General features: G+C 47.3%; 2 non-coding genes across 2 annotated transcripts; both read left to right on the top strand.

Annotated features, from left to right (window-relative positions):
- Positions 1 to 6,609: 6,609 nt before the first annotated feature.
- On the top strand, positions 6,610 to 8,424 carry LOC120847240. The gene has a single exon (XR_005717311.1). It is a non-coding gene; the product is annotated as a small subunit ribosomal RNA (ribosomal RNA).
- A 435-nt stretch (positions 8,425 to 8,859) lies between these two features.
- Positions 8,860 to 9,012, top strand: LOC120847313. The gene has a single exon (XR_005717328.1). It is a non-coding gene; the product is annotated as a 5.8S ribosomal RNA (ribosomal RNA).
- Positions 9,013 to 10,493: the final 1,481 nt, after the last annotated feature.

The raw sequence follows: 10,493 nt of genomic DNA, 5'->3' as shown, positions 1-10,493 counted from the left end.
GTTTGCCAGACCTTTGCCCAAGTTGGGCATTCCTCTGGCGTGCTACTTGGGGGCGTTTTCATCTATCTAGCGGTCTCCTACATTTTTTTTTTGCTTTTGTTTTGCGTTGTTCCTGCGGAGTGATAGTTCTTGGTTCTTGGTGAGCTCGGACGCTTTCCAACGCGTTAAGATTCTGGAGTGCAAACTTGTAAGAAACCTTTGCAACCGTGAGTAGTATGCAGTCGGCGCTGCTTGCACGCGATGTATTTTCGACGCGTTTTGTCTGTCTTATTGCCCGCGTGCGTTGGCGTACCTGGTTTCTGAAAGTGTGCGCGTCTCCCACGTGCATCTTAAACCATGCGTGGTCATTGCATGTTTTCGCTTGAGGAGATATCCATTTCCACCAGTGAGTAGTGTTCATTCGCCGCCGCTTCATCGCGATGTGCTTTTGACGTCTTTTTGCTTCTCTGTGCCGCCCGCCCTCCGTGCTTTCCGAAGGTGAGCGCATGGTTTCGCTTTGCAGTGCGCGCTCTGCAGCGTGGTGTTGTGGCGTGTTTCCGGGGAAAGTGCCTGTGGGTGACCTCGCGTGCGTCCGTAATTCCCTGCCTTCGGCCTACTCAGCGTGGACGTCATTTCTGTCCTGTGACCTGCTGCTCAGTGCTCAGTGCTGTGCTTGTGCAAGGCCTCTGGTGTGGGTGCCGTGTCCTACGTATCGCCCAACTAGGTTCTACTTGTGCCCCTTATTAATTCATTAATATGTGTCGTGTGTGTGTGTGCTCTTTGAGCAGTTTCCGTTCTTGTGCCGTCCGTCCAGTGAAAGGATTTTTTTTATTTTTTTTTATTAAGTTACGGCGCTTGTTTTCGTGCAGCTCTATGTGGTCGTGTCCTCGTACGCAGTGGTGTGTTTGTGGAAAGTCTCTCGTTGTGTTGTGTTGTGCAGTGCAGTGCAGTGCAGTGCAGTGCAGTGCTGTGCGTGCGCCAAAGCCTCTGGATAAAAGAAAAAAAAAAATATATATATATATATATATATATATATATATAATACACTTTTTTTTTCTAATTTTTTTTTTTAATTAATTTTACATGTGGTAAGTATGCATGACTTATACCATCCTTTGTATTGATTTATTTGGGTCGTGTCTTTTTTTTCCACATTATTAGCCTTCTTGTTCTCCTCCTCCTCCTCCTGCTTATCATTATTGTAGAAATGTTTTCCTTTTTCTTTTTTTCCTCTTTCTTTCTAAGCTTTTAGTTTCCACCAGAGTGTCGAACCGAATTTTTTATTGGTTTGCTTCGATTTGCGGGAGCACAAAAGTAATGTAGGACATTAAAATAGCACAACAAATAGAAGAACAAGAGGTATACAGGACAGGCGCTGATGTTGAACTAGTTTCATTCAGGAAAAGTGAACATGTATATACACACGACAGGCAAAGCAGCACATATTCTTAAGGGCAGAAGATATTTGAGCTGGGATGCTGGTGTCTCCCAGCACGATCAAACCATCCGGGGCTATTGCCGCCTTCCCGGCTGCCCTCGGCACTTATCGTGAATAAAAGCTATATATGTATGTTTACTTTTCCTGGATAAAACTAGTTGAAAGTGAGTGCCTGTCCTGTATACTCCTTGTCCTCGTCTTTTTTGCGCTATTTTATATATTTTACTAAGATGAACCAACAGCGTACCGTATTAAAAAGAAAAAGAAGAAGCTAAAGTGATATTATATTTACCTGGTGCTTCTTTTCGCAATAGGCACTATTTCAAGAGTGCAAACGGGTATCTTTCCATTCATTTGTAGGGTTCGCTTATTTTCAGGTGCCGAGAAATAAATTGCTTTATTTAAATTTGATGGAGCAGTAAATGACAAGCTACATACATATCTGTCTTTCCTTGTTTTTTTTTTTTTGTGTGTTATATTTTAGCCTGAATTTAAAAGTTATCAGTCTGTTGGGTCGCCTAAAATACAGGTGATTCGCATTTGAGGTTTTTTTTCTTTACAAGATAATGGTTGATGCAATTTAGCAAGTAAGCATCAATTGTGCTTCCTTCATCTTAAATAGAGCTAAGCAATCAACTCGACATGACGGCTACTTAATTTGTCGCTTTCTTACCGCCTGTTTTCCGAAACTGTGTGCTTTCTTTTCGTCGTCATCGACTTTGGGCTGCCGCTCCAAGTCCATAGAGCCTTTTTTTTTTTTTTTCAGCTATCCCTGCCGTACACCCTTGTACTCTTATTCATCGTCAGACTAATAGACAGTTATATTTTCTTCCGTACAGTTCCAAGTTGGCGGGTCAGTTTCGGTTCGGCTGAAACTAACTCCTCGGTTCCGGTTTTTCGTTCGCTTCGGTTTTCGGTTCGACACTCTGGTCTTCACCGTGCATGGCACCCCCCCCCCCCCCACTTCCTTCCTTCCTTCCCTCCCTCCCTCCCTCCCTCCCTCCCTCCCTCTCTCCTCTCTTCTCCTCCCTGCAAGAAAACAAACTGTCGTTTCGAAATGTTTTCTTACTTGAACTGTGAAGGTTTTCAAGTGCATTGCCTTTCCTCCTTAATTGAGCGCACAATTCTAGAGTGGAACTTCCCTTCTGACATTGCAATAAAGTTTCCTGCACAAGGAAGAAAATTTGACCTTCCTTGTGTGTGCAAAGTGTCAATGTTCCTATATTATGCTTGAACATGGTCTTTTTGTCTTCCTATTTGTCGCAGAAATCATGTATGTGTATGTATGTATGTATATATATATATATATATATATATACCAATATCGCACTTTATGGATTAATCTTGCACGACCTGTGAAAACCACGTATCTCTGGCTTTCCTCACGTTCGATTTTCGAGCAATTTCTGAAGCTAGCTTGGGGAGATTGATTTCGCTCGCACACAATTCGAGGCGCGAGGACGGGCATGTACGAACGCCTACGTAGTCGGGACGGTAAACAAAACTTACACAAATTAAAATCCTGCGCAGATAATAAAAGAAAGAGCAACAAAAAAGTATGGGCGTCTTTCTTTACTAATTTCTTTTTTTTTAGGATTGTAAGCGGACGGGCTTCTTAAACGATACCAAAAAGCGAGACACAATTTGACAAACGGGTCACGTCACAAGAAAGAAAATCCCACATCCTCAAGCGTGTAAAAAATGCACGCAATATCTACAGTACTGGAATTGGAAGCGCTGCCAATCTCGCGTGCACTAGCCCAAATCGCGTTGCTCCCGCTCACGTCAAAGCGACACAGACCTCGTCGGAAAGGTACGCTTTCTGACGCGGTCAACCGGTAAAAACACTATATATTGTAAAATTCTGTACTTTGGACGTGATTAATTCAGACTGCTTTGCGGCTAACTAAGCGCGCGTTCCTTCCCAATGAAACGAAAGAGCGAGATTAGAAATAGAGGAAATAATTCCCGTGAAAAGAAAGAAATTCGTCTCGAATTGAGCTTGGCAGTAAAGCACGCGACATCTCCAGTATTCCGTTTGAAAGCGTTGTCCATGGCAAGTGCAGTAGTGTACAGTGTTCGGCTCTCGCCCAGTTGAAAGCGCCAGAAAGCCCGTGTCGCCTCGCGACACGGGTAACCGCTAGAAAACACGCACATTTTAAAGTCGCGTGATTTGCACTTGATTCCTCGGAAGTACTTTGTGGGAGACGAAGCGGGCGTTCCATGCCAAGGACACGGAAGAGAGAGATTAGAAATAGAGCGAACAATTCGCGTGAAAAGAATAATATTTGTCTCCTATCAAACTTGCCAGAAAAGTAAGCGAGATTTCCAGTATTCCGTTTGAAAGCGCTGCCCGTCGCAAGTGCAGTAGTGTACAGTGTTCGGCTCTCGCCCAGTTGAAAGCGCCAGAAAGCCCGTGTCGCCTCGCGACACGGGTAACCGCTAGAAAACACGCACATTTTAAAGTCGCGTGTTTTGCACTTGATTCCTCGGAAGTACTTTGTGGGAGACGAAGCGGGCCTTCCATGCCAAGGACACGGAAGAGAGAGATTAGAAATAGAGCGAACAATTCGCGTGAAAAGAATAATATTTGTCTCCTATCAAACTTTCCAGAAAAGTAAGCGAGATTTCCAGTATTCCGTTTGAAAGCGCTGCCCGTCGCAAGTGCAGTAGTGTACAGTGTTCGGCTCTCGCCCAGTTGAAAGCGCCAGAAAGCCCGTGTCGCCTCGCGACACGGGTAACCGCTAGAAAACACGCACATTTTAAAGTCGCGTGTTTTGCACTTGATTCCTCGGAAGTACTTTGTGGGAGACGAAGCGGGCGTTCCATGCCAAGGACACGGAAGAGAGAGATTAGAAATAGAGCGAACAATTCGCGTGAAAAGAATAATATTTGTCTTCTATCAAACTTTCCAGAAAAGTAAGCGAGATTTCCAGTATTCCGTTTGAAAGCGCTGCCCGTCGCAAGTGCAGTAGTGTACAGTGTTCGGCTCTCGCCCAGTTGAAAGCGCCAGAAAGCCCGTGTCGCCTCGCGACACGGGTAACCGCTAGAAAACACGCACATTTTAAAGTCGAGTGATTTGCACTTGATTCCTCGGAAGTACTTTGTGGGAGACGAAGCGGGCGTTCCATGCCAAGGACACGGAAGAGAGAGATTAGAAATAGAGCGAACAATTCGCGTGAGAAGAATAATATTTGTCTCCTATCAAACTTGCCAGAAAAGTAAGCGAGATTTCCAGTATTCCGTTTGAAAGCGCTGCCCGTCGCAAGTGCAGTAGGGTACAGTGTTCGGCTCTCGCCCAGTTGAAAGCGCCAGAAAGCCCGTGTCGCCTCGCGACACGGGTAACCGCTAGAAAACACGCACATTTTAAAGTCGCGTGATTTGCACTTGATTCCTCGGAAGTACTTTGTGGGAGACGAAGCGGGCGTTCCATGCCAAGGACACGGAAGAGAGAGATTAGAAATAGAGCGAACAATTCGCGTGAGAAGAATAATATTTGTCTCCTATCAAACTTGCCAGAAAAGTAAGCGAGATTTCCAGTATTCCGTTTGAAAGCGCTGCCCGTCGCAAGTGCAGTAGGGTAAATTGTTCGGCTCTCGCCCAGTTGAAAGCGCCAGAAAGCCCGTGTCGCAAAGCGACACGGGTAACCGCTAGAAAACACGCATCTTTTTCTTTTGTTAATCCCGTGCTTCTCACTTCGTTCCTTGAGAGGACTTTGTCGGAAACTAAGTGGCGGGGCCTTCCAAACGAAACCAATGGTAGAAACAATGAAGTGAGCAAAGAAGAGTAGTGTAAAGAAAGAAAATTGCCTATTATGAAGCCTGCCGTAAACACGCGCGATACCGCGAGCATTCGGATTAAAAGCAGTGACAATCTCACTTACTATAGCGCTCATTGTTCGGCTCTGACACAATTCAAAACGCATGAAACGCCCCGTGTAAATATTGATTTACTTTGTAATAACAAAGTCGATAAACTTTCTGTTGACCATGTTAACATGAACTGAAAGTCGAAAAGAAGTAATCAGAGTCAAGCAGGGGTCAGCACGTTTTTAATAAAAAGCGAGAAATAATTTTTTTTATAGGGGTAGGATGTATGTACGTATGTATGTATATATAGAGGCACACAGGAAAAAAAGAACATTTATATATATATATATACACACAAACATACATACATACATACATATATATATAAGGAGAGAGAGAGGGGAAAAAATAAGAAAGAAAGAAGGACAACTAAATGATACTGAATAACGAGGAGCCACATGAGTGAACTGAAAGTCGAAAAGAAGTAATCAGAGTCAAGCAGGGGTCAGCACGTTTTTAATAAAAAGCGAGAAATAATTTTTTTTTATAGGGGTAGGATGTATGTACGTATGGAGGCACAGAGGAAAAAAAGAACATTTATATATATATATATACACACAAACATACATACATACATATATATATATATAAGGAGAGAGAGAGGGGAAAAAATAAGAAAGAAAGAAGGACAAATAAATGATACTGAATAGAGTGAGAGACAGTAAGTCAGTAAGTCAGTCAGTCAGTCACCGAAACTGATAACCACAAATCATGTACAGAATGCTCTTGAAGGATCTTCTTTATACTTATCGGTGCTATTATGTGGAGGTGGGGTCTGTCGAGCGTTCGATTGGTGCGAGCGGCGTCTGACGACGTGGCCGACGCCTTTCGTCGCCGTCTCGGCCGCTGCCTCCGCCGCATGGTCGTTACAGCAAGGTACCTGCGATCTCTGGCGTCTGCCGTTGGGGTCGGTTCTCGGGTGCACCTGTGTCTTGAAAACGAATGCGAGAGGAGGGTGTTTCGGAGCGTCCGCGCTAACCGAACGGTGTGAAATGACGAGTGCGTTCTGACCGAAGGCCGGGGTGCGTCCTCGCGTCCTCACGGGACCTGAAAGCTCGGCAACGCTGCGAAGGCGTCGTCAATGATTTTTTGGCGTACGACTTTCTGTTGCTACGACGAGAAAGAAATTTATGCGCTTCTTGCCGCGTCGGTACCGACCTCGGTCGGGTATATTCCGGCTGCGCGCTCGAACGTGCTTCATTTCTTCTTGGATTTGGAAGTAATTCCTAAGCGTTGTGTGTGTTTGCGGTTCGTAAGGGGCGCCTGACGGTGGCCCCGCGTCCGTGCGTTGGTAGGGTTTTGGGCGACCCACCACGAAAAGATTACCTGGTTGATCCTGCCAGTAGTCATATGCTTGTCTCAAAGATTAAGCCATGCATGTCTAAGTACATGCCGAAACAAGGCGAAACCGCGAATGGCTCATTAAATCAGTTATGGTTCCTTAGATCGTTTCTTCCTACTTGGATAACTGTGGCAATTCAAGAGCTAATACATGCAGTGAGCCCGAAGCCCCTCGGGGCGACGGGTGCTTTTATTAGACCAAGATCAATCGGGCTTCGGTCCGTTTTGTGTGGTGACTCTGGATAACTTTGTGCTGATCGCACGGCCACGAGCCGGCGACGTTTCTTTCAAGTGTCTGCCTTATCAACTGTCGATGGTAGGTTATGCGCCTACCATGGTTGTTACGGGTAACGGAGAATCAGGGTTCGATTCCGGAGAGGGAGCCTGAGAAACGGCTACCACATCCAAGGAAGGCAGCAGGCGCGCAAATTACCCACTCCCGGCACGGGGAGGTAGTGACGAAAAATAACAATACGGGACTCTTTTGAGGCCCCGTAATTGAAATGAGTACACTCTAAATCCTTTAACGAGGATCCATTGGAGGGCAAGTCTGGTGCCAGCAGCCGCGGTAATTCCAGCTCCAATAGCGTATACTAAAGTTGCTGCGGTTAAAAAGCTCGTAGTTGGATCTCAGTTACAGGCGGGAAGTGCGTGGACACCACGTTACGGCCCGTGCTGAACATCATGGCTGTCGTGGCTTGGTTTTCTTCATCAGGTGCCTTGCTTTGGCCGGCGCGTTTACTTTGAAAAAATTAGAGTGCTCAACGCAGGCGATTCGCCTGAATAACAGTGCATGGAATAATAGAACAAGATCCTGTTTCTGTTCTGTTGGTTTTTGGAATACAGGATAATGATTAAGAGGGACAGACGGGGGCATTCGTATTGCGGCGCTAGAGGTGAAATTCTTGGACCGTCGCAAGACGAACTACTGCGAAAGCATTTGCCAAGAATGTTTTCATTGATCAAGAACGAAAGTTAGAGGTTCGAAGGCGATCAGATACCGCCCTAGTTCTAACCATAAACGATGCCAACCAGCGATCCGCCTGAGTTACTCAAATGACTCGGCGGGCAGCTTCCGGGAAACCAAAGTATTTGGGTTCCGGGGAAGTATGGTTGCAAAGCTGAAACTTAAAGGAATTGACGGAAGGGCACCACCAGGAGTGGAGCCTGCGGCTTAATTTGACTCAACACGGGAAAACTTACCCGGCCCGGACACTGGGAGGATTGACAGATTGAGAGCTCTTTCTTGATTCGGTGGATGGTGGTTCATGGCCGTTCTTAGTTGGTGGAGCGATTTATCTGGTTAATTCCGATAACGAACGAGACTCTAGCCTATTAAACAGGTGCGTGGTTCTCTGCACCTTGCACCCTTCTTAGAGGGACAAGAGGCTCCTAGCCGCACGAAACAGAGCAATAACAGGTCTGTGATGCCCTTAGATGTCCGGGGCCGCACGCGCGCTACACTGAAGGAAGCAGCGTGTTTTTATCCCTGTCTGTAAAGACTGGGTAACCCGTGGAACCTCCTTCGTGATTGGGATAGGGGCTTGCAATTGTTCCCCTTGAACGAGGAATTCCCAGTAAGCGCGAGTCATAAGCTCGCGTTGATTACGTCCCTGCCCTTTGTACACACCGCCCGTCGCTACTACCGATTGAATGATTTAGTGAGGTCTTCGGACCGATACCCGGAGCGGCCTTTCGGTTGCGCCGGTGTGTTGGAAAGATGACCAAACTTGATCATTTAGAGGAAGTAAAAGTCGTAACAAGGTTTCCGTAGGTGAACCTGCGGAAGGATCATTACCGGATGTTATTTGGCATCGTTTTGTCTTCTTCCTCTTGTACGGGGAATGGACTCGATGTGCGAATTTATCTGGCGCCGATCCCGACCAAGCTTGGATGCCGTCGGGACGGCACAAAAAAAAAAACAACTGTGGTTCGGATGTGCCTTTTTCTTTGGGTGGCCTCCGTTCCTTTCGATGATGCGCCCAGCGGGAGCCCTCTGCTGCCTCGATTGAGAGGAGATTTCAAGTGCACCGGGACAATCCGCGGGTTACAAAAGGCGCATCGCCCCCTTATTCGTCTCTTCTCGAGGATCGCCCTTTTGTTTTGATTAACGAAGAGGCGTTTGAGAAGAAGCTTTTTTTTTGCGCTTTCGAGATGGCATGGGATGTGCCGGGCGCGAAAAAAAAACAACAACTTGTGTTTTGTCGTACTGATTGAAAAATCCAAAAACACGACTCTAAGCGGTGGATCACTCGGTTCTCGGGTCGATGAAGAACGCAGCCAGCTGCGAGACTTGGTGTGAATTGCAGGACACACTGAGCACTTACTCTTTGAACGCACATTGCGGCCTCGGGCCTTCCCGTGGCTTCGTCTGTGTGAGGGTCGGATCATATATCAAGAGAGGAGAATTTGTTTTCTACCTCGTTTTGACTGTGTCGGATCGTGGGCAGCACGCAGTTTTATGCTTTCTTGCGTTGCGTTTTCTTTGAGCAAATGCACGAGTGGTGCGATTGCACGCGTGCGCTTAACCAGTCCTCCTCCTCCTACGAGTTTTTATCGAACACTGCATGGGAAAACGAAACTCGATGGATACCGTTTGTGGAAAATCCCGTACCAAAAAAATCTTTCGCACGTTGAACGGCGCTGTGACGTCGGTGCGTTAGAAACGGAGATTTGAAACGGTTTCTTTTCGATCGATTCTGTTTTCTTTGGCGTGGATGTTGTTCGAGTGGAAAAACCGTGGGACGGAGTTGGCGTTGGCGCGTTGAAACGCGGCGTCGGCAAATGTAAATCTCGTGGCGTTGATTTGCACAAAAAAAAGAAAAACGCTTCTGGGAGGAAAGTTTTTTGCGTCGTAGCCTTCCGTCAGTCTAAGACCTTCGCGTCCCCGATGAATACTGGAGCCATCCAGTAGGGGAATGCCGTTGGATTGCGCGCTTTCTTTTTTGTCGAATCGAAAGCGATGCAAAGCGTGTGTACAGCAACTGTTAGTTCGCCATCCTTTTGTGTTTTTGACATGTGGTAAGGAGGCGAAGTTTTTGTTGGAAAGCGCACAAAATAAAAAAAAAGATTGTCGACCTCACATCAGGCGAGACAACCCGCTGAATTTAAGCATATCACTAAGCGGAGCAAAAGAAACCAACAGGGATTCCCTTAGTAGCGGCGAGCGAAACGGGACCTAGCCCAGCACCGAATCCCTCGTCCTTGCCGGCGATCGGGAAATGTGGTGTATGGGAGGTAACGTTCCCGAGAGTTTTGCGGTGGTGCAAGTCCCCCTGACAGGGGCTTGACCCAGAGTGGGTGCCAGGCCCGTCTCCGCCACTGCTCTCTCGGGATGGAACCTCCCGTGAGTCGGGTTGCTTGAGAGTGCAGCCCTAATTGGGTGGTAAACTCCATCTAAGGCTAAATACGTCCGAGAGACCGATAGTTCACAAGTACCGTGAGGGAAAGTTGAAAAGAACTTTGAAGAGAGAGTTCAAGAGTACGTGAAACCGCTTAGAGTAAAACGGGTGGGCCCTCGAAGCTCGAGGGCGGTGGGATTCAGTTTCGCTGTGACGTGGAGCGGTGTCAGCGTCTTGGTTTACGGGCTCTCCTTGTGGGGGCCCGTTCCGGCTGCCCGCGCGGTGGCCCGCACTCCGGAACGCATTTTCCACCGTCGGTAGGACGCCGCGACGGGCACGGGTAACCCTTTCAAGAACGACTTTGAGTCCGGCCGCTGGAGGTGACCGGCGACGGCCCTTGTTTGGCTGTCGTGGGAGTTATACCGGGCCGGTAATCGAGTACGTCACCCTGCCCAGGCCTCATGGGCTACTCCCTTCGGGGAGGCCCGAAACGATGCCCTCCGGAATGCGGAGCGGGAAACCCGG

This window comes from Ixodes scapularis, unplaced genomic scaffold, assembly GCF_016920785.2.
Source record: "Ixodes scapularis isolate PalLabHiFi unplaced genomic scaffold, ASM1692078v2 ptg001158l_1___fragment_3__unscaffolded, whole genome shotgun sequence".
Classification (NCBI taxonomy): Eukaryota; Metazoa; Arthropoda; class Arachnida; order Ixodida; family Ixodidae; genus Ixodes; species Ixodes scapularis.
This window is presented reverse-complemented; position numbering and strand designations above follow the sequence as displayed.